Source organism: Ochotona curzoniae, unplaced genomic scaffold, assembly GCF_017591425.1.
Source record: "Ochotona curzoniae isolate NIBS_2020 unplaced genomic scaffold, NIBS_Ocur_1.0 contig_1, whole genome shotgun sequence".
Classification (NCBI taxonomy): Eukaryota; Metazoa; Chordata; class Mammalia; order Lagomorpha; family Ochotonidae; genus Ochotona; species Ochotona curzoniae.
The window spans coordinates 20,368,734-20,393,313 of record NW_024464918.1 but is presented as its reverse complement, the minus strand read 5'-3'; positions in this window follow the sequence as shown (position 1 = coordinate 20,393,313).

Sequence of the window (24,580 nt, the reverse complement as noted above, 5' to 3'; positions counted from 1 at the left end):
AGTGGGGTTTAGTTTTATGAACTAGTTGGCTTGAATTTTAACATAACTAACATAACATTTTAAAAAATTGTGCAAGAGACACAGAGAAAGAGCCGGGCAGAAAGCAAACTGGCATCCACCCACCAGTGGATGAAACCAGGCCAGTGACTGAAACCAGGCCAGACACCAAATTGGCTCTCAGCAAATACTCAAATACAGGAAAGACAAGGACCTAAAGAAAACTCCATACCAACAGGAAAGACAATTATTACAGAGAGGTTTTCTGCTGTTTTATTTATTTATTTCCACTGCTTATTGTTGTTACAGAAGGATGGATTTAAAGGTGAAAATTCTGATCAACTGTGAATTTTAACTGAATCATCACAGCTATTATTATCTCCATCACTCATTCACACATACACACACACACACACACACACACACACACACTATTTGCCATTTTCTTTCTAGAGCTTTGGATGGCTTCTTCATAGAATAACTAGGTGACTAGGTATTGGGGATTACCACCATCACAGCCAAGTGTGCAGTAATTAAAAAGATGATTTCCAATGGTCTTTACATTTCACCACATGCACCAGTTCCGCCATATGTTTTCTACCCTTGTCAACTCATTCATGTGGCATTTTATCTGCCGGCAACAGCTTTGTTCCTTGTGGCTAGAGTCACATGCTGTGCAAGCAAACAGAAGGAGAGAATGCCTCAGGAGCTCACCTGTGCTGAAGGCAGGCTCTTACGTGAGTCACTGGAGTTAATTCCAGAAAATCTTACAATCAAGTAGGGATTTCCAAGCTCCTGTCCGAGGCTCTGAGCAGTCACTGGAATGCAGACAACCTCTGTGTGTGTGTAAGTGAGACAGCACACACACGTATCATGTGCATGCATGCTTCTGGTCCAGAGTAAAGTCCCAACACATCCCCGGTAGTTCCATGTAGTAAAGGGGCCGGTGAGACACAGATGGTGAGCTTGTCTTTTTCTTTATAAATTTGCAGATCGATTGCAGAATTGTGCTTTCAATTACTAGGGATTAGGAGTGAGCATCAAAATGAAATCACTATATCAATATGTCTTGGGTGAATCTGATTGTGGTCATTTCTAGTTACAGAGTTGCAATGAGGTTTAACCCTAGTACGGGTGGCTTTCTTAAGCCACAAAATGCATGCAAAAACCACAAGCATTATTTATCCCTGTGTCCTGTCTTCTGGTGAGGAGGGCAGGGGATGATGGGTCACTAAAAGAAGATGTTCGGCTTCCACTGGAGCCATCTGAGATTTGGGGAGGAGAGACAAACGTGCCATCACCGACAGCTGTCTTGTCCAATCAGTGAGAGGCCTGAGAGAAGGCAACTCGGTAACATTACTTCAATTTGCAAGAGCCTGTGTCACAGGAATGGTCAATGGACACCGTCATTTGTGAAATGGACATTTGATGGTAGAACTACTGAGATTAGCTAACAAAGCACTGAGGAAGCTACTTGTTCATGCTTTGCACTCTCCCCCCACCCCAAAAAATGATCCACCTACTTTACAAAAATGACCAAATAAAGGTTATTAAACGGACAATTCCAATACATCAAAAATCTTAATTGCAGCATAATTATTGGGAGTATCAGGCAATCACATTTCTGTGACACAGTGGCTTGGTGTTTGGCCACATGGGGAAGTTCTACTGCTGAGCGGTCATTATTTAGGCAGTGTTACAGTCTAGTAAGAATGCTGTACCAACCCTGTTACGCTCCTTCCCAATGTGGCTGAAGCTGTATTACCCCAGGAAAGAGGTTCAGATACAGATGTTTGCACGCAGAAAAGGATGGGCATAGTTTGTGGAGTAATTTCAAGAAAGCAAGGGAGACAGGGTTGGGCAGAAGAACCTGAATTGTGCTGTAGTTTTAAGTGACTTCAGCCACTTCAGTGGGGGAACCCAAGAACTGATATGGTCATTTGGAATAGCATTCACCAGGTATCTGCTGAGGATGTAATCCTGGGAAAGGCATAAGGCAAGTTTTGAGGGGATATACAGGTATGCCACCAGCTGCTATCATCCTATGATGCTCAGAAAACAAGCACTTTGGTATTAAAGCATGGCTACTATTAGTTCCAGAACATATACTACCAGAAAACATACTTAGAGAGAATATGCTACTTAAATCCATGATGTGTGGCTATACATACCTGACACTGGGTCATGGAGAAAAATATTATTTTGGTTATGATTTTTGGCAGCTAGACTCCCAATGGTAGTGAGCAGAGGCATAGTGTAAATATGCCAAAAGAAAGGGGTGATAGGTCCTAAGCAGGACCAAGGTCCAGAAGGGAAGAAAGTTTCAAACCTAACATCCTATGTGTGCTGGAAAACTGAACCCACAGGGATTTGCCCGTCACAACCTTCATGGCTGCTTCCCACACTGCCAGTGGCTCTATTACTCTGGGGGTGGTGTGCAATGGCAGCCCACCTCCCACAGCGTTGCTCCAGCAGAGCCTCTCTGTGACAGTTCTGCCCTGTGGCAGGGCTCAGCCAGATTCTTCCACAGTGGAAGTCTTGGGGGGAAGTTAGAGTGCCCTCCATGGCTTTTGCATTCTGGGCACCTACAGAACTAACACCAAAGGGATCTTGCCATGGCCTCTGACTTGTGCCCTTCAGAATGGCAGCTTGGGCTGTGCCTGGACAGAGAACCACCACTGGGATAACCAGGCCCTATACCGTGTGCAGAGCGGAGTCCCAGGTGGCCTTGAGCAACAAGACCAGAGAGCTCAGGCCCTCTTGTTGAAGCAAGCTTGCATTGGGAAGCCCCCATGTTTTTGATGGAAGGGTCAGCCATATAGGTTTCTGGGATGCCCTTGGCCCATCAGGATTCATAGTAACTGGTTTCTCTTGTCCTAAGCTTATCTTCTTAGCAAACGGCAAGGCATGCTGTTTTGGAAAAGGCCCCATAACTGTGTCACAACAGGTTAGAGAAATGGAAAGAGAACCACCATTTGTGTGAGCAAGCAAGCCAGGAGGAAACAGGCTCACTCACCTGATAAGAGATCACCCTTGCAAGAACAAACCCAGTTATGAAACAAGCATGGTCACCAGTTGAGGGCAGGGCCACAAGCTCCCGGGCTTGTCATGTGCAGTGACTTTAGGGCTCCACTTCTCCAAGCTCATCACAAGGAGGAACACACCTCCTCATCACCAACCTGTGAGTGACAAGCCATTTCTGAATGACGCTCAGACTTTAGTAATCTCTATCATTAAACGGTGTTTAACGGAGTTGTAAATAAAGATTCCATGAGGATTTCTATGTTTTAAGATTTGGTTTGAGAATCTGAAGGTCATTTTTCTGAAGGTTGGAAAGCATGATCTTATAAATATCAATAGAAAATGTGTTGATATGAAGCAATTCAGCATTTTCCACACTGTTCTCAGTGAGTTATCAGACATTAACAGCTCTGGCTGTTGTAGCCATTTGGGGAGTGAACCAGTAAATGGAAGATCTTTCTTCCTGTCTTTCTCTCTGTAAATCCAGCCCAGTGAGCGCCCGTGGGGAGTGAACTGGCAGGCAGCGCCCCCTTTCACTGCCCTTGCCTTTCTAGCCACAGAAATCAGTACAACAAATGGTGAAAGGAGAGTAGGCAGCCAGAACTGTGTCCAAAACGATATTATAGGCCAGTGTGATGATGGCCCTTTGAACCCTGCCTTCAGACACCTGGATACCTAGGCCCGAGCGAAGCCACTGCTCCCGACCCCTTCACCCAGGTGCTGCTTGCTGCAGGCATTTACACACACCACTGGCCTCTGGGGCTGGAGCTGTCCCCTGCTTCCCACAGCAGAGTAAATTCTCTCCTGCTTTTGCTTTTTTCCATGATAAGTTCCAGATCCCAAGTCCAGTCACTGTCAACAGTAACCAAGGACCTCTGGTTTTCAGTTTCACGGGCTGGAGTCAGGGTCTGTTGGCCAATACGAGGTCCATGCAGAGCTCGTCAAATGCAGGAGGAGGCTCAGAGTTTGAAAAGCTAAAGTCAATGACAGAATTCCATGACAAGACCCAGGCACGAATTATATCTTTCCAAAAGGAATCCACTCGGTGATACACACACTGATATCTTCAAAGTTAATGTCTTCTGTCTTTGCAGCTTTTTTACCCCCGGGTCTCTTGCAGATCACTTTGGTAATTGGCAGGCTCATGAAACTGTCTAGAATTTATAGATCATTTTGGCTTTATGAAATTCACAATGCCTTGTCAAAGGCAGCGCATCAAAATACAAAAGATGCTCCAGCTCCCTAAGACTCCAACATTGGACTCTGTGAGTTTAGATACTAAAGACACTGTGTCCTCTTTGTGTTTTCCAAGGATAACATTTCATTATTCATTCAAATTGAATTGCTCCAGTGAACAACATGAACATTATCTTACTTTAGTTACACAGAGCAAACTGAAAAGCCTAATGGGACTTCTACTGAATATTATAATGGGACAGGTTCCAACAAAACCCTTATCACATGATAATGCCCCCTGGTAGTTCAATTCAAAGATCACTGAGCAAAGTTCAGCTGCAAGGCAAGGAATTCCAATGAACTACAGGAATACCACTGTGGGGACTTGTGCCCAAAATGGATGCACTGCTTTTTGGTGCTTCTCTAAGTCATTTGTTCGTCCATCACAACACCTATTACCTGGTGATAGAATCTCAAGAAGGAGAGGAGGCACTAATGCCTGATGGATATACAGAATCACAGGCAACAGACAGAGAGGCACTAAGACAAGCAGGCCTGAGCAAAAGCCAGCAGGTGTACTGGGCTCTGCTCTCTTTTGGAACTGTGCTCATGCTTTCCCACCTTATCTCACAGGATGGTGTGCTTCCGATGTCAGAACCAGCTGGAGTGGCAGGTCAATCTTTTTGTTTGTTTGTTTGTTTGTTTGTTTTTATTATATTTTTGACAATCTTTACATAGTTAATTGGGGTAAAAAGGTTCAAGGGCTACAGGAAAGTGGGTAAGACTATTATTTCCATATTGTTTCCTTCATGTTTAAAGCGGGGTATTAAGGGAGAAGGCCCACCCAATTTCCCACCCTCCCAAGGCCCCAGATGTAGGGCACGCTCTCAGGTTCTTGTTCAAGTGGTTTTGATAGTTCACCAGCTTTGAATCGCTGTCAATCTGTAAGTTAATCTTAAAAAGAATTCTTCTTCTAGCCAGAAGTTCAATGCGCCATCCATTGCACCACAGAGCTGGTTAGATTTCTTCTTCTAAACTGAGAAGCATAACATTTACTTGGACTGCAACAGAAAGTCTGGCTGGTAAGTGTAGGTAAGTGTTCTTCATGGAGTCCCATTAGTTCAGCAAGGGGTGCCCTTGGGACTACTCGCACAAGATTCCAAACAGGTGCAATTCCATGATTCCATCTCTCTCTCTCTCTTACTGTCTCTCTCTCTCTCTCTCTCTCTCTCTTTCTCTCTCTCTCTCACTGTGTGTGTGGGGAGTGTATGTTTGTATATGCTTCTCTTGTGGACTTGGGGTCTCTACAGATAGGGAAGAAGCTGTAACAAAACAAGATGGAATTACAGTGGTCCAGATTTTAAATTCAGCTGACTTGCTTTTTCTTGTGTTAAAGATTTATTTATTTATTTATTTATTTATTTATTTGCTTGCTTGCTTGAAAGACAGTTACAGAGAGGGAGCTAGAAGATATTGAGATAGAGAGTGAGAGAGAGAGAGAGAAAGAGAATGAATCTTTTTCTGCTGATTCACTCCCGAAGTAACTGCAACAGCAGGATCCAGACCAGGTTAAAGCCAGAAGCCTGGAGCCGCGTTCTGGTTTCCTGGGGGGGTGTCAGGGACCAAGCACATGGGCCATCTTTTTATGCTTTTCCAGGTGCTTTAGCAGGAGCCTCAACTAGAAGCAGAGTAGCTAAAACTCAAACTTACTCTCAGATGGGTTGCTGGTGTCACGGGTGGTGACTTAACCCCATGAGCTCTCAGGATCCCAGTTGATTTCTAAATCTGGTGTTCCATACCATGAAAAATATAAACACAGGTCAGGAGAGGACATCAGCTGATGACAGACAGTGAACCTGGCTGGGGCCATGGCCTACTAACACAGGCTTTAACTCTACAACTCACCTGTTAGGAGCAGAAACATGGCCATACCAAACAGATGTCAGATGAAATGTGGACAAGCATCTACAATGGGACAGAGACTGAAGAAAAGTCTCTTTGTGTCACCTCTTCAGTTCCCAAAGGACAAGTGGCAAGACACTTACCCGGGGTTACCAACGGCTCCCGGTCCTGTCAAACTCTCTGATTTCTATGTAACTCTCCTTTGCATCCATCCTAATAAAACCATTGCTCTACTTCCATCACTTTCATATCGAACAAAACCCAAACAGAATGGACTCTCTAACAGCGTGGCACAGGAGCCTTGGGTTCTGAATTTTCCTTACAGACACTGTGCCAGCAGATGGGATGGTCTGAGAGTAGAAAGGTTCATGGCAAGATGTATTCTAACTTAAATTCCCAGAATCACTATATTGAATTATAAGGAAATCATGACTAAATAAACTGGTAAAATTTCCTCTAAATCATTTCCATCTGACTACACTGATGATGTTTGTTTGTTGATGTGGCTATGATTTAGCTTTTTTACTTTTACTTATTTACTTTTGCTTATTAGGAAAGAAGAACTAACGGTCATTTTGCACTCAGGCTAAATTTGATCACACAAGGCAGCCAGGAAGAAAGTCCACTTTCCCATCTGCCACGCCAACAGCCATTTCTCTCCTGCCTAGTAGCCAGAACCAGGAGGTGCGCTTCAGACAGACAGTGCTGTCCTCCGACTTTTCCAGAAGGGCTTTGATGTTTGCTGCAAACCACAGGCTTCCTGGGAGTGGGAGGTGCTCTACACTTGGCTTTGATGGAACATCTAAACCTTTCTGAATTTCAGCTCTGGATGTTAATTTTTTAATTGCTTACTGATGCTTCACTTTTTTCCCCCTCCGTATTAGGCAACATTTTTAAACCACATATCCCTATAATTTGTACCTCATTTAACATTATCACTCTTGGATGTGGTTAGGGGTTAGATTTCCCACAAACTACTTTTGCATGGCCAGGCTCAGTTCAGGACACCAGTTGCTTCAAGGGGATATGAAAATAAGCAACAGGAATTACGGAATCAACAACACGTAAAAAGAAACATTTAGAAGATCTCAAAAATCTAGTGTTGGGACTGTTGATAGAAACATAATGCATTAAGCTATTTCTCATAATCGTCATAGAAAAGACATACAGGATACCACTTCATGCCCATTTCTTTCCTAAAAGACCACTACAATTGCTTGAACTCATTGGAAAGTTCTAGAATGCTTCTCAGATTGGCCATGAAGGGACCCTGCAATTGCCCAGTGCTTTGCCCTATGTCCTTATTGAAGTTAAACTTTTTACTGAGAGTTAAGACATGAGTCTAATAAAAGTTAGACAGTGGAAGTCATACACCGTTAATGTAATATAATTTCAGGTAAAGTATTAGTCCTAGGGTCAGAAAAATTTTACAATCAGAAATAATTGAGAACTTTGGAATACGTAGGAGATAAGTACTTGAACATAGCACAACCGAGTACTTTTAGCCTGAGATGTTGGCATTTTTGGTAATTGTAGCTGAACAGGGGAGTGGTGGAGGAGGGGCGCGTGGACGAGATGAGCATGCTTTGTGATCATAAAAATAGCAAAAAGAAAGCGGCTCTTCAGACACTTGAAAATAAGCCACATTTCTGTGAGACAGCGTGTTGTGCCTTTCTAGGAAAGGCACTTCGGGGCATCTGCAGAGCTGTGCCGTGTCTCCTGCGCTTCCCCCTCTGCACACACTCCTTCCTTGACCGCCCAGAGCCATCCCACTGGCGGCCACGGTTATACAGCATCGCACTCAGGTTCTTCATTGTGCCGCACGTACAACTCACTGCGCCATCACTGCTTGTTAATCCTTCCTTGTCCCCAGCCTGTTTACATGATCATGAATAAAAAATGGGGAAAAATAGTGGAAAGCATGGGTATGAGTGCCAGGAACAGAATGGGGAATGACAGCCCCCATGGCCAGCCTTCTGCCATCCGTGCTGGCATTTTCCACGTTCTGTTGTGGGACTCTGACTGACACTGGAGTCAGTTCTTTCCGTTAAGGTACACAAATATTGACGTCCAGTTAGATTTAGCGGCCACTGATTCATCTGTGACTAGTTGGTATATTAGGAGAAGAAGGAAAAACGGAAATAGTTTAGAGAAACCATATTTAAGTGATGTTTATGCAGTTAAGTGCAACAGGGCTGTATCTTAGGAGGAGCAGTGGCACGTGAGTCAGGCAGCTCATTTGCAGAAACCACCCACTTCCTCTGACGGGTTTCCTGTTCGAGTTTTAACGTTAGTCAGCGGTTGGCTTCTCACATTCTTAGTCAAGCATCGACAACATCACCACTTGTCTTCACACTTTTTCAGGAAGAATCCACAGCCGATTTTCAAGAAAATAAGAAGAGTAACGGAATTCTAGATGGACACTCCTGCGCAGGTAAGGGAGAAACGCCCGATGGAGCCACGAAGCAGACGTCAGACCTGAGGTTGCTGAAGCTGGACCTCCACATCGGTCACCCTGCGTGTCTAGCACCCCTGAGGCTATGTCATGGTGGCCTCAGCTTCAAACACTGCAGGGCAGGCGATGCTAACCCTGGGTACGGGGCTCCTCTGAAGGAAGCTGTGATTAGATAAGACAAACTTTACAGAAACTTCACTCATGATCACTAGCACTAGGAAGCAGATGAGACAGCCTTCAATAGAGGAACAGAGGAAAGCTTTGGCACCCCCATAGGACAGGGCAACACTCAGTTCTAAAAGCAGATGCACGGCTAAGGCATGAAACGGTGTGGTGACATATTAAATGAATGCGGTGAGGGAAGGAGCCCATATGAGAAAGATCTATTCTGTAGAAATCCTACCGTTCCGCACGGGTGACCCTGTGCCACCCAGCTAAGGAGTCAGAAGTAGCCGGGAGATCTGGAGACTGAGTCGGGGCTGCAGCCCGGAAGACCATCAGTGCAGTGAGGTGACGGTTCTATATGATACGCTCAAGGTAGGGGCGCACACGTGTGCTTCCGTACAAAGTCACAAGACTGTCTACACAGTGAACCCCAATACTGACTATGGACTCAGATTAACAATGCATCATTAATGTTCATCAGCTGTAACCAACAGGCATACTAATGCAAAATGCTAATATTATGGAGAAGCAGTGGGGCCCATGGAGCAATGCCAGACAGACTCTAACTTCTGACTCTAACACTATATCTGCTCTCAAAACAAATGTAACACTTCTTAATAATGAAAGAAATGGACAGGAAAAAGTAAATGTTGTGGATGATGGAAATACTACATATATGCAAACACATATACATACATACAAACAATGTCTCTAGTGGGCCTGGCGCAGTAGCTTAGTGGCTAACGTCCTCACCTTGCACGCACTGGGATCCCATATGAGCACCCGCTCTAATCCTGGCATCCTTGCTTCCCATCCAGCTCCCTGATTGTGGCCTGGGAAAGCAGCAGAAAACAGCCCAAATTCTTAGAACCCTGCACCTGCATGGGAGACCCAGAAGAAGCTCGTGGCTCCTAGCTTTGGATCAGCTCAGCTCCAGCCATTGCGGCCACTTGGGGAGTAAAGCATGATGGAAGATCTTCCTCTCTGTCTCTCCTCCTCTCTGTAAATCTGAGTTTCCAATAAAAATGTTTCTAGAATACTTTTTCTACAGATTGAATTTTCTCAAGTAAAAGAGTTCAGTTAGGTAATTAATATGAATGCGTATTTTTCAACAATGCTGCTTATACCAATTAAATTTCCAATCCCCTGCCAGAAGATAGAAACCTGAGATAACATTTTAGAGTGTTTGGAAGTCTTGGAATAGAAAAATCTAACAATAAGCAGAACTGTTAAAGCTTACAGTATGTGCATTTGGTACATTTCATCTAAAAACCAATAGACTGAGCTTTTTTCTGCTATCTGGAAATTACCTAGAATTAATGATCAAAGATAATTTTTTAAAATGAAAGTATCTAAACAATCACATTCCTGGAAAAAAATGTTTACAAATTGTCAAGATCGAAATAAGGCTTTTCTTTTCAACAGGAAAAGCAAAAAAAAAAAGTCAGTGCTAGTGTTTGATTAAACATTCAAAAAGTATTGGCTACATTTTGATTAAAATTCATTATCTTGATTTAAAATATAGAGACCTTTCAAAATATATCTTAAATGGAAAATAGTGTTGGGAAGCTTGTGCAAGCTTATACAAAGTAAACAATGACAGAAAAAAATTAATTACAGATAATACAACATCCTGACCAAGGGTTTTTAAAAGAGAGGCTGGGAAAGATGGGAGTGACGAGTAAAATCTGCTGCTAACAGGAAGATACTTGGTACTTGCATTATAATTTACAAATTAAAACTTGAAAAAAAAAAAGAGCGAGGATTAGGCTACATTAAAAAAGACCTTGAAAGAGTTCTTTTCATCCAGGAAGAAATATTGAAACTCATTAAACATTTCTCTGAAAATTGGAAAACAAAATTCTCTAGAGTTTGTTCAAGAAATGGCTTTCCAAATGAAGTTGGGTCAAGAGAAACAGCGTGTGGCAGGAAATGAGAAATACTCAAAAGACACATTAAGAAAGATCTCTTATAAGAGAACATAAAAGAACTCCCTAAGCCAACAGATAAAAGTAATGCTGAGAGGGAAAGAAAAGACTTATTTCACACTCGTTCATACATTTAAAAAAAGTAGAAATTTGCAGCTGTCATCCAAATAAAACTGGCCAGCCTCGTTGTGGCTCTTAGTTGGCCCTGGTAGGGGTACCAAGCTGATGGCTGTGAACATTCTTTCCACAGCTCACCAACTGTCCTTGTTTAATTGTGATTTCTCCCTTATCACATGCCAGTCTGGAAATCTGAAACACCCGAGGTTATCACTGATGCAGAGAAGACTTCCAACTTCGACTTAGGATATAGAAAGGAAGCAGCAGGGCCCCACGCTGAGAAGGCAAAGGCAGGGAAATCTACAACTCAGCTTTTTTCAAACTCACTAGATCTGGTTGACTTGAGACCTAAGAAAGGCACCCCCAAGGCTCATGGAATCAGAGCTGGTTTACCCGGCACAGGGCTTGGAACAAAACTAGCCTTGCCATCAAGCAGTTAGGAAGCCCTCAGCTAAAAGTCTTAGTGAACTGATGAAGTCCAAGTGTGAGCTAGCGGGAGAGCTGGGAACTAGACTCCACACTGTCCCAGAGCTCACAGCGTGCTTGCTTTGAAGCCGAGGGCTATGTGGCAGGTGCCCCTGTATTACTGCTGTGGGAGGAGAGCAAAGGCTGCTCTGAAAGGAGCTGGAGCCTCACCTGCCGCTTCCCTCCTTTCAGGACACCAGGCATCACAGCCAGAAGGAGTAAAGGCCGTGATGCCTGTGAAGAGCCCCGGGCTGGCAGAGGGAACAACGGGAAGAATCCTCCAGCCCTAGATGAGAACCAGGTGACTGTGTGGGATCCAGATGTGTTGTAGAGACAGGACCAGGGAAGAAGCAGCTCTCCTGGGGAAGGGCAGAACGGCATCCCCTGCATCCACAGCGTAGTAAGTGTCAGGATCCAAGCAGCAGGAGGCCGGCAAGCAGCTGCACATGAGGGAGCCCCCGGTGAGCACTTTCCCTTGGAACTTCACAGGAAAGAGGGCTCAAGGGGTAACCATGGCAGCCACAAAACCACAAGAGACCCAAGCGATTGGACAAGGTTGCAAGAAAACAGCTAGTACACACACACACACACACACACACACACACACACACACACACACACACCCCTCATTTTTTAATTTTAATGTGCTTGCAATGAGAAGATGTAAATTGCAATTTTAAAAGTATAATTTTCAATCACATCAAAAAAGATTGAAACAGGTGTAAATCTAGTTAGGCACAGGAACTGTGTGTGGAAGCCAACACTTGAGAGATGAAGGAAACCAGGGAAGCCCGAAAAATGTGGAGAACTGGCCACGTTCTTGCTTCAGAGGAGCGTGCCAAATAGCACCAAATTTCACGCAGACTTAGGGCAAAACCAATCAGACCAAACAGGCAACCTTCTTGGGTTTTTTGGTCAATGTTCCATAATGGATCCTAACATTTGTTGAGGAAGTAAAGTAAGGCAGAAGACTAAAACAGGGCAAAAAATAAGAGTCACGTTGGAGCATCACATGATTTCCAGACTTTGTGTAAAGCTGCACCAGTCGAGCAAGTGTCGCATTGCTAAAAACACAGACACATTAATCAAGCTGACCAGAACACAAAGTGCAGAAGGAAACAGGAGAGTCACGGCGACCTTCAGCCAGACAAGGATTCCTTTAGGATGCTAAAAGCAGGAACCACTTAAGGAGGACTTGGCAGAGCGGGCTTCATCATATTAAAACCTCTGTTCTTCAAACTGTGTTATTTATAAAATGAAAAATAAGCCCCAGGTTGGGAGGACATATTTGCAATACTCTTATCTCATAAGGCCTTTTGTACATACAAAAAAAAAAAAACAACCTCTTAAGACAAGAAAACAAAAACCAATGGTTTAAAATTCTGAGGAAACAGTCACTAAAGTAGATGCAGAGTTGAAAGACGGGTATGAAGCTATGTTACAACATTAGTCAACAGGAAGTGATAAATTGAGACCGACTGCTTAGAAAAATAGCTTGTTAGTATCTTAGTTCGCATGCTTACACATTTTTATTTTATATGCTTGAAAGGTAGAAAGTGAATGAAAGAGAGAGACAGAGTGGAGTCCCGGACTCCTGTGTGGCCTTGTGAGCAGCAAGACCCAGTCATCACCCAGGCCTCCCAGGACGTACTGGCAGGAAGCTGGACTGGAAGGCATCTAGCCGCTCCTCAGAAGGGCACTCACATATGGGATGTGGGTATCCCAAACTGTCCCTTACCAAGTACAATACAGATTCTCCTAAAGTTACACAATAGTCTACTTTATGACCGGCAGTGACCCCACAGGTAATTAGCAAGGAGGAATGAAATGTTATGCATCCTTAACTTGTACCCGACTACTACAAGCTGAAAGCTCACCTGCCCCTAATCAGATGAACGGGTATAATACAGTTTATCCACACGTTTAATCCAACTCAGAACTTCAAAGCAGAGCTTTTCCTGATGTTCTCAGTGGCATGGATGAATCTCAAACACATGGCGGTAACTGAAAAAAGTCAGACTTAACCTGCCAACTGTACACTGGCATCTACATGGCACCCTGCAAAAATCAAAGTAATGTCAAACACATGTTGGTATCTAAAAGAAGTCAGACTCAATACACCGGCGTCTACACGGCACTCTGCAAGAATCAAAACAATGAGGACTGGCACAGAGCGGTCGTTACCCGGGCTGGGGATGGATGGCAATCTGTAAGTGGGGTTACAAGAGAAGATCTCGTGGCATACCCGTTCTATGTACTGATCAGTATGTTCTTACTATTGCACGTAATGGTTTAAAACTCACAGGACCGTTTGCTAAAAAGGGTGAAATGTACTTTATGTCAGATCCATCCCAAGTTTTTAAGACTAACCCTATGAATGCAAACAGATTTTAAATGGACTGCTGGAAGCTTCTACAGCCTCTGCTTCAGGATTTTATGTCTGAGCATTAAGAGAACAGTGGTGAATATTTTACTTCGCCCAGTTTCGCATGTCAGTTAGTATTCATGGCCAAAGTCGGAGACGCCCAATTAGGACTATGATTACGGAATTTGGCTGGATGGATCACTTCCGGCCAAAGCTGAAAAGCCGAGATGGACACTGAATTTCACTTAATTTACATAAAGCATATATATTCTAGACAACTGCCAACTCTGTCCTGGGACCACAGATGGCCCAGTGCGTTCACCTTCCCGGACCTCAAGTGTCCTCACTCCCAGTGGGATCCCTGAACTGGCCCTTAGGTTTGTTTTTTTTTTTCAGGACAAAGGTTATTTTCATACTATAATTTACAAAAATTAATAAATAAACATGCTCAAAGAAAGAAATCTCTCGAAGAACTTACCCAACCTATAATTTACTAAGACAACAAGTAATATGACTAAATTGGTTTCAGAATTCAAGGAATAGATAGCCATTTAAATAATTGTTTACATAGATTCCTGGGTTAAATATAAAATGGCTCATATCTAACAGCACAATAAAACCAGGATCTTTGGAGAAATCTTTCCAACTGAATACAAATCGAATCTAACCTGTGACTTCAAGCTCCTGAATTCTCATCAAATGGTAAACAACAGTGCAATAGCAGCCAGCACAGCTCCCCTCCTGCTAGTCAGGCCTCGATTTGGTGACACCTGGCAGGGCCGCTGTCGGAACACTGTTGCCCTGCCAGCTTGCTAGGACAGGCAAAGCTACTAATCAAGTTGTCTCCAGGCTGCTTCTGTGCAGATCCTGGCTTTACCAGGCAGTGGCTAGTGTATGGGCAACAGCCGACACTTGAAACAAACTTAGGACATGAGGTCTCCCTTCTCTTCCAATGTTTGCACTCTATTGCTTTCCCTTGGTTCATTCACACTACTTAACAGAGAACAGAGAACTATGATTTTTGCAAATATCAATGTATGCATGATGATTCGTCCTCAGAGTGCTAGAACCCAGGCCAAATCTGGGCTGAGTAGTCGAATCAATGGTATGTACAGGTGATTATTAACACAGAATTATTGACAACCCACATGGTTGTCATCAAATCGGGGAACAGCAGTTCCCAAAGAGAAAGAAAGCCAATCTACTAAATAATACAGGCCATGAGAGCTGTGTAAGTGTCTTCCTGTGTTCAGGATTAGTAACTTCAACTGAAGCTCATTTTTAGACCGTAGAAGCTTATTCTGGAAGTAGCCAAAATAGCCATAATTTCAGATTTATCCAGTAACTCTAATGCTTCATTAGGTACAAGACTGATTTCCAAAAGAGAAATAGCACTGTCTACCAAGTCATGTTGCTAACATCTGCCACAAATTATTCCATTTCCACCCGCAACACTGCGCTCCCCAACTTCTATATTACTTAGACAATGTGAATGTGCAGCAAGTTGATGTGAATCTTGGAGGCACAGATGAGATCACTGGGGAAGAGTTAGATGAATGTGCCAAGATTCTCAGTCCAAAGATCCTACAACTTCCAGTGTTTGGGTGAGAGTGCAAGAGCCAGCAAAAGACACAAAGACATTAAGATGTGCTCAACTCTCTCAATTTTTTAGTGAAAGTTCAGCAAAAATGAGTTTTAGAAAATGTTGCCCCCCAACAGCTCTGCATTCTAAGTATAGGCACAGGTGATCCAGGGGGCTAGGGTGATCCAGATGGAGGCTGGGGATTTCTCTGGCACAAACCACTTTCTAGAATCAGATCGAGTCGCTGGCCTGTCGACTCAAACTCAGTGAAGAGGAGAGCCATGCTGAACAAGATGTGCACAGGGAAAGGAAGAGAAAGAAAACCCCACGCAAAGCAAATAATGATAATCACAGCAACGTGGAGCATGCCCAGATCACGGCAAGTCTGGCTTTCAAGTCCAAAAGAGAGAATCCAGCTTGCCTGAAAAGTCCAAAGGTCGACAGAAGGCTTGGCAGAAGGCCACACGTTTAGGGACGAGGTAGGAGACACAAGGGGAAACTATGAAGCTACAGGTGTGTAGTGCTGTTGTTGTAACTCTTTTGCTTGAGCTGTTCACCCTCAATGGGTCACCCACAGCCACAGTGTGAGTAAACAACAACCAATACACCACAAAGGGTGGGGGTAATGGGATACACTGAGGGTGTGCCTGGAATCTCCAATGAAGTGGCTTATACGATGTAGTTGCTCTGGGCATCAAAATGAAAGGCAAGTCAAGCTTCATTTTTCTTGTAATAATGCACATGTTGAGGGATGTGCTACACAGTGATACTTGCAATAGTTCTAAAGCCTCTTCTACTCGCTCGCTCTTAGTAGTAACAAATAGATCTTAATATCCAGCAAAGATTTTCTTTCCACCCCGTTTCATCCTGAGCAGAAACAGAGAAAATGTGAATAGTAAGTGCTAAGAATATCTTCATATTCTTATTTAACAAGCTTGAAACATACAGGCCAATTAGCCTTGATTTATTTTGTCCAGATTAAACCTAAGCAACGGCTGGAATTCTCCCATCCCTTTAAACATCTCTCGGGTGCTCTGTCAGATTTGTCACATAATTCCCATCTTCGAGAGTTAGAAACTCAGAGGAAAGTCTTAGCAAGGAATGACCGATGAAAATGGGACCAGTGTTCAGACACTGCATAGTCTATTAAGGTCCCCCAGAGCTCAGGATAGCTCACGATGTGGTTGTGTACTATGGACACCTGTCCAGTGTGCCTGCTGAAGCAGCTGTTCAGTCTGAAGGAAGAGGCACTCCAGGTGGAAGCTCAGCACTTGAGTGAGGCTTCAGAGAAGGAACAAGAGCGCCTGCAGGGTTCTCACAAAGCAAGCTTACGGGAAAATGCTTGCCTGAAGGGGTCTCCTGTTGGTCAGATGGATTTAAAATCCTTCTGAAACTTTGTTTTGGTCCTATAGCAGACCGTTAGTAAGACTCATTTTTAATGTTGAAAAGAAAAGTAATTTTTTAGAAGCACTTTGCTTCTGACTTGGACAGCAGTGTTCCGTATTGTTATGCACTGTGTACAATCCCTGCCCGCCTGGCACCAACATGGAGGAGAGAGATGCTGTGGATTATTGCCAAGTGCAGAGGATGCATGCATTTTATTTTTAATTTTTGAATGCACAGCTGGATTGACTTTTCACAGAAGGCACACCTTATTTATGGCTGGCTTAGAGCATGGTCAAGAAGAGTTTTTCTTCTATAGTCACTGGTGGAGCAGTAAGGAATGTCACCCAGGCCCACGCCGGGCGATAAGGACCACACAGCCTGGGGGCCGAAGGCTGGTGACCAGTGAAGCTACTCTGAGAATAGACAAAAGTGTGATTGTGTTTTGCGATGTAGCCAATGTCACTGAGCTTGCCTGCCTTCAGTATACTGACTACCTCACACATTCCTTGATCTCCATCTCCCACTGCAGTTGGAGTAAGCTTCCAGTCATTCCTTCAACCATTCATTTAAAAAAAATCAAACTCACATGGATCTATCTCCCAATCGTCATAAATAACAATGAACAGAGTAAGAAAAATGAAGATCTCCACCTCACTCTGATACATTTTTCTTATACACTATTTACCACTGCCCGAAATCAACTCACTTGCTTCCTTGCCCACTTGAGGTCATGTCTTTGTCACCACCAAATCGCAGATACTGCTGGTTGGTTCTCCATGTGGTGCTAGAGACACTGAATCCCCACCAAGGTCCTGCCACCAAGCAGGCTACCCAGGACAGTGCTCCTGGGGAGACTGAACATGTGTGTTCCTTTGGGCTCTGCATTCCCGAGCATCGATGATCTGAGCATGGGGACTGCTGTCGACAGGGAAACACCAGGAAAGGCCCTATCATCTAGAAACCAACACCGACCCACAGAAGTGACGAGGTATGGAAACGACCAGAGACACTGAGTCTACAGCTTCAATACTTATGATCAGAAGTACCACAACTGATAAAGTGTCACTAACCTGGGAAAACAGTGGTGACACCCCAAAGCCTCTGGAAGCCCTTCTCTGACACCTGGACTCATGCACTTGGGCGTGTGATGCGAGGAACTCCCCTGGGCCCACAGTTAACAATGAGGAGTCTCCCCGCTAGCAGAAAGTGCAGCCTTTACCCGAAGCTAGCTAGCATCGGATGTCTCCTTACTCCCTGACACTTGGAGAGAACCCCTCTTAGACACTGCTGTTAGGTGACTTCTTTTTTAAGAATTTTTTTTTAATTATTGGAAAATCAGAATCACAGAAAGAAGACACAGAGAGAAGGATCTTCTGTTTGCTTGTTCACTCCCCAAGTGGCTGCCATGGCTGGAGCTGAGCTGGTCTGAAGCCAATAGCAAGGAGCTCCTGCCAAGCCTCCCACACAGGTGCAGGGTCTCAAAGCTTTGGGCCATCCTCTGCTGCTTTCCCGGGCCACAAGCAGGAAGCTGGACAGGAGGTGCAGCAGTCAGGACATGAACTGGCACTCATATGGGATCCTGGTGTGTGCAAGGTGAGGTCTTTAGCCACTAGACTACTGCACTGGGCCCTCCAGGTAACTTCTATGTTTATATTCTTCTCCATCCACTGGGTAGTCCTTTAATCGAATCGTTTCTGATGAATGTATTTTTGTTTTCCTTTCTAGGGAGCTGCAGTAATTTTAAATTTTAATGCGACTTTCTCTCTTGCTATACTAGTCACCCAACGTAATGTTGTTAGCAAGCCTAAATAACTCATTGTCTGTGTCATAATCCAAGATCAGTACTTAAAGCGAGCTTGTAGGTGAAACTCTGAGTGACTTGCAGAGCCGACCTCGGTCATTCACATATCGAATTTTCATCCTAGTTCTCCTGCAAGTGAATCTGAAGGAGAAGCACGGCCCGAGCTGTTCCCATTTTTGAATGCAGGAAGCCTGGGTTCCGAAGCCAAATCCATCCCTTAGCAGCTATATGAATGGCAGTAAGACACATCATTCCTCTGAACCGGACATTGTTCATTGAAGAAATGATACCTCACTGTTTTTGTTCCCTGTAAAATTATCTTACAGCTGTAATACTTTGATCCTGCTTTATGCAACTGAATCGCGCGTTCAAGCGACCACTGTGCAGGCCACCAGGGACGCACAAAGGACGTTGTCCGCGAATCCCTTGAGAGGAACAGCAACAAGCAGAGGAAGGTGACACGTCAAAGAGTATGAGTATGGGAAATTTCTTCATTTAACACGAAGCAAACCGCTATCTATAATATGACCTTTCAAATCTGTTTCCTCCAATGGGACACACAGCTACACCATATTGCCAAGACTCATTTGCAAATAGGTGGGACTCTAAGACTTACAAGGAGAGCAGTAACAATAATAAAATAGCATGTTGAAGCAATGTGCAGGAAATTTCCAGGTCAAGTAAATTAAGTAGATAATGATCCCTGCAAAACTCTTTTTCCTTTGAATTGCTGAACCCCGGTAATAGTGAGGCCAGAGAGGGCTGCAGAGCCAACCCTCAGCAGGGGGAACATGAACGCCTGACTCGCTGTAGGGAAGAAAGGCATTCCCTGCCTGCAACACCTGGCTGCAGTTGGCCTGTGCAGGACAGATGCCTTTGTGCATAAGCCATTAAATAATTATGCCAACTTACAACTTAAGCCTAATCTATTTTTGTCAGTACACAAGATAACGTGATTTTCTTCCTGTCTTGCTTTGCATTACCCTTAGCCTTTTTAAAAATGCCCTTAAACTTCGTCATGTCCTTCTCACTATCTATCATCCTTGGCTATTTATATTCCTTCTCGTTGACTGTAGGACTTGAGCTTTCATTGTGAGTGAGAACTGAAGCCATTTGATCTCATAGATTCAGGAATCTCATTTCTTACCTCAACAGGCTGCCGTGCAATTGTCCCAACAGCAGTTGTTGAAAAGCTATCCACAACTTCAAAACTCAATGTCAGCTAAACAAACAACTCTGTAAACAAATGGGTGAAGGAAATGAACAGATATTTTTTCAAAAGAACAAACGGAAATGACTAACAGACATATGAAAAAGTACCCTAATTCATTGTTAGTGATATGATGGGAGGTTAGTGCAACCATTATGGAAGTCAGTATGGATAGTGATAAGAGAATTGAAAATTGTTCTGCCATATAATCCAGCTATCCCATTTTTGGAAATATATCCAAAGGAAATGAAGTCTACCTATGAGAAAGGGACCTGTAATTCTATATTTACAACAGCTCAATCTACAATAGCAAAGACATCAAAAAAACCAGATGCCTGTCCAAAGAGGAGTGAATAAAGAAACTGTGGTGCATCTACTCCACGAAATATTACTCAGCCATTAAAAAGAATAAAATTCTACCATTTGCAACTGGATGTTCCCAACTAGAGACCATTATGCTCAGTGAAATAAGTCAGTCCCAAAAGGACAAATATCATATGTTCTTGCTGATATAAGGCAACCTTCATGGAAGATTCAAGATCAATAGCCCTTTTAATGATATTTGTTCTACATCTCAAGGGTTTTGATGTTTTCGTTTTTATTTTCATTTCTTCAGAAAAGGTTTTTGTTTTTCTCTTATTCCTCACTGATTCGTAAGTCATACAGTAGTGTCATTTTCTTCAAGAAGGTTTTTGATTTTCTTTCTCATTGCCTCAGTGACATATTGGTCATTCAGTAGCATGTTATTTAGCTTCATGTGTTGTAAATTTAAAAATTTTGTTCCTATTGTTGATCTTGTTTTATGATTTTTCATTTAAGGAGATTGATATTGACGGTGTTGCAGAGATCATCATATCTGGATCAAAGCTACAATGCAGTGCATCTCTCATTCCAAATCAAATACGGAATCCCAGGGGAGCTGTTAGAAGTTATGCTGACAACAGGATGCAGGAGTCTCTGCCATTGTCATACTTACAGTGTTAACACACGCTTCAATAGAACAGTGACGGACCTACAGCTGATGACAAAGGACTATACTACTGTAACAATATAGGGGAAATCAGTGCGAGAGGGAGGAGATTTGAGCAGGAGGAGGGAGAGAAATCCCAGAGCCTATAGAACTGCATCATAAAATAATTTTTTAAATGAAATTTTTTTTTAAAAAGAAATAACAAGATTTATACTTCAGAACATTCACACTGACAATGTGGTAGAGGATGCAGTCAAGAGAAACATGTTCAAGTTTTGGAGAGTAATTAAGAAATTATTGTAGTGGTGCTTGATAAATGAATGCTGGGTGCCTCAATTAAGAAAGAACACATCTGAGATACAATTATGCAGCAGAGATTACAGTACCAGGAAATGAATCCACTATGGGGATGGTGGTGCAGATTTTGAGTTCAGGACCATAGAAGGGGATGACACTTGTCAACTTTCTCCATTGCCCTCAATGGCTTGCTCTTTTCCTTGCTGAGTAGGGACTCCATCTGGGCTGTGGCATGATTGGCCACGACATGCCTGGGCTCTGGCAGTGAATTTCTGATTGGCTACCATGGCGCTGGGTGGTGGCATCTGTACTCTATTTGTCTACCAGGAGCCTAAGGGGATGCACCACTGATTTTCTGACCAACCACAATTGGCCCCAGTGCACCCTACAGCTTACAGTGTGGGTACTCCATCATTGGGTGCAAGGCAATGAAACGCACCAGGCAGATGTTCTCTTCTGGTTTTTTTTTCCCTTAGGGCTGTTTTTGAAGGCATTATTTCAGCTTTCAACACAGTCAGGGAAGGTATATTTTCACTGTCTCAAAGATCTGATTATTTGTTGCAAATCTACATGGGAAGGAGTCATGTCACATAGCTTAAACTTTCCCTTACTTCTCCTTTCTTTCGTTCTCTCACTATCCCAGGCTTGCATTCCTGAATCAAGGGGTTGCCTCATTAGTCCTCTCAGGTCCACTCTGTATAGCACTGAGTCTGAGAACACAAATGCTAATGGTACTAACTGCAGACTGGGGGGATTGTAGCTCCATTCATTCCTCCTAAACAGGAGGGAAATCAATACATTCTGCATCAAAGCCATAAGGTGAAAAGCACAACAGCAACATGCAAACAAACATTCTGTAATCAACTCAAGAGTGCAAAGGAAAATGTCTGAATCAGACTTGGAAATCGTTAGCACGCAAGGTCTGGTGGATTCTTGATTGCAGCATAAGAAGAGAAAATGTGTCTGGAATATCAACTTGCCAGGGCAAGAAGGAATCACCTGAAATATAAAGGAATGATTCGTGCAGAAAGGAAGGGGACTATAAAAGGGACAAGGTAGATACAGTGTGAGCCATGACGGGGAACCACGAAGTGACAGATGTGGCAATTAGTGCGCTACGGCTGATGTTGTTGGGAATTCTTTTAGTGGGATGGAGGTGTCGCACAGCAAGCTGCAGTAGGTTAAAAAGTGTCAGGGAGGTTGCACAGTGGAAAAGATTATAAATTATCTTATAAAGGAAGGGAAAGAGGTCACTGGCATATTCACCCTGGAGAGAAATGCCACTGTGGCATGGCTCTCTGAATAAAGCACACAGACAAAAAGCAGTGGCATTTTAAAATTATGCAAAGCTTATTACAGATGCCACCCTTTTATGGCCATGGCTAATATTGAAAGCAATGATTTTGTTAGCCAGAAGACATTGCAAATCACATGCAAGCATTTTACTGGAGTTATTGGATCTGTTAATACCATTGCAGCAAAGTAATATAGGATTAATGATTCTCTTTTCTGTCACAAGACAAGGCCATTCTGGAAAACATCCCCACAAGGATACCTTAAAATACTCTGCAAAACTCCCCTCTCTTCCCAAAGAAAAGTAGAGGCCATTCTAGCTGAAAAACAAAAAATAGCTAAGGGAATGATAGAGATAATGGTCTGTCTATAAGTTTCAAAACCACACAGTTGTACACACCAATAAATTTAAATCCAACACTAGCCATAGCTATAAATTCAAAGCTTATGAAAGCTCCAAATTTAACATCTGACACACAAATAATCTATTCTGGGAGATTAAGAAATTTCCACTCTCATTAGGAGGGTTCTGAGTTGAGAAGGAGTGATTCTGATAATTAATAAATTCAACAATGTAGGCAGAAGCAAATTAGCTGTTTTCCTAACAATAAAAATGGACAAAAACATACGCAGGTGTCTAGCACAGTAATTTTCCGTTAGCCAGAGAAGTCATTGTTGTACCAACAGATTAACCAGGGATAAATATTGGAAACCATGCCTAAATGTCATTACTTAGAATTTGCTAGCTATATTGATAGAAATACATGGACTTGGGACACCAGGCCTTTACCTCTAATATTAAATAAAATGGTAAGTTTTAATTAGACATGACACAGGAAGTGAATGAACTTGATTAGATTCCCTGTCTGCCTACTGCTGAGTATCCTCATGGAATTTCTTTCTATACATTCCATAAACACATGATATTCCTCATCATCCCAGCCTCCCATGTCACTGCAGATATAGTTGAGGCATCTCTGTCATGTGCGCAGTGCCAGCTGGGTGCCAGCTGGGTGCCAGCATCCCCCCACCCTCCGCACCTCCCGCATTGCTTCAGCTGAATCTAGACACAGCCTCTTTGTCAGATTTCCACCAGCCCAGAAAAAACCAGAAGGCGCGACCCTTCCTGATAAGACAAGAGAACGGAGCAGAAACTCAGGGGAAAAAACACACACAGTTAGAAGCAACACATGATGAGTATCCACAAGGAAAGACTTGAGTGTCTCCCACACAACTCCTGGTTGTTTTGTTGGGATCACTTACATCCAAACCTGAGAAAAGAACCCCATAGCCTTCCATGTTGGAGCCCAGAGCCCTCAATCAGGCATGGTCCTCCCAGAAGAAAAACAGTGCTTTTAAGATTCTGCTTATTTAGTTATGTGACAGAAACACATTTTCCACAACCTCATTTTTTAAATTGTCTATTCCTTGGCCACAGCTTACATAATGAAAATCTCCCATGAAGCTGTTTCCAAAAACTATGGAAGCCAACCCACAGAGACAAACTCAACTACCCCTTCAGCTTCATTGTCACAATGAGACCCATAGTCAGCTCGACGGGCATTCTAATGTGGGCAAAATGCATTCTTGCAATTTATCTAGTGATTTCAGTCACTAGACTGGACAGTGAGCAATGAAGGGCATTGATTTCCAGGAGATGGGATACGAATTCCATGGGCCCTATGACTGCAGTAAGTGTCCAAGGTACAGTGAGAGAAGAGGAAACCCAGGGGATCTCGCAGGCTCAGGGATGTTAAGGGGGAGAGTTCATAGGCAGGTGCACTACTGATAAAACCTCTCAATGTGGCATGGAAGGTTCTGCAGGATTCTATCCAACCACCTAACCCTAAGGTGGGTATCTAGGGATCACAACCTTGAAATTCTTTTTTGGGGTAAGTCAAATAACTTGTGGTTCTCTGAGCATCTTTCTCTACCCTCCATTGTGAATTTACCTCCCTCACAACACCTCCCTCTGGAATATCTTGGTAGCCTCTTGGTAAATACATAATGACAAATCATGATAGAAATGCTGCAAAACCTTTCCAGTTATTTCAGTTCCAGCCTCATGGAGAACCAAAATATCCTTCCACTGAATTCACCATGCTTCTGATGTGGAAGATGGTCATGGATTACTCAGGTGATTCTGCTATAATTACAAGGTCTCTTATAGAAGGAAACAGAAGGGCTACTGACAGAGGAAACAAGGTGGGGATAGAAAGGGATTGGAAGATGCCACAGTGCAGGCATGAAAGGAAAGGTGGAACTGAGAGCCCAGGGATGCAATGTGGCTTTCCACAGCTGGAAAGGAAATGGAACAGAATCTCCCCCTAGATGTCCAGAGCCCCACCTGCTTACAGCTGTGCAAGAATTCAGATCTCCCAAATCAAAGAGATCTGTGTTAAGTCAGTGTGTGTGTGTGTGTGTGTGTGTGTGTGTGTGTGTGTGTGTGT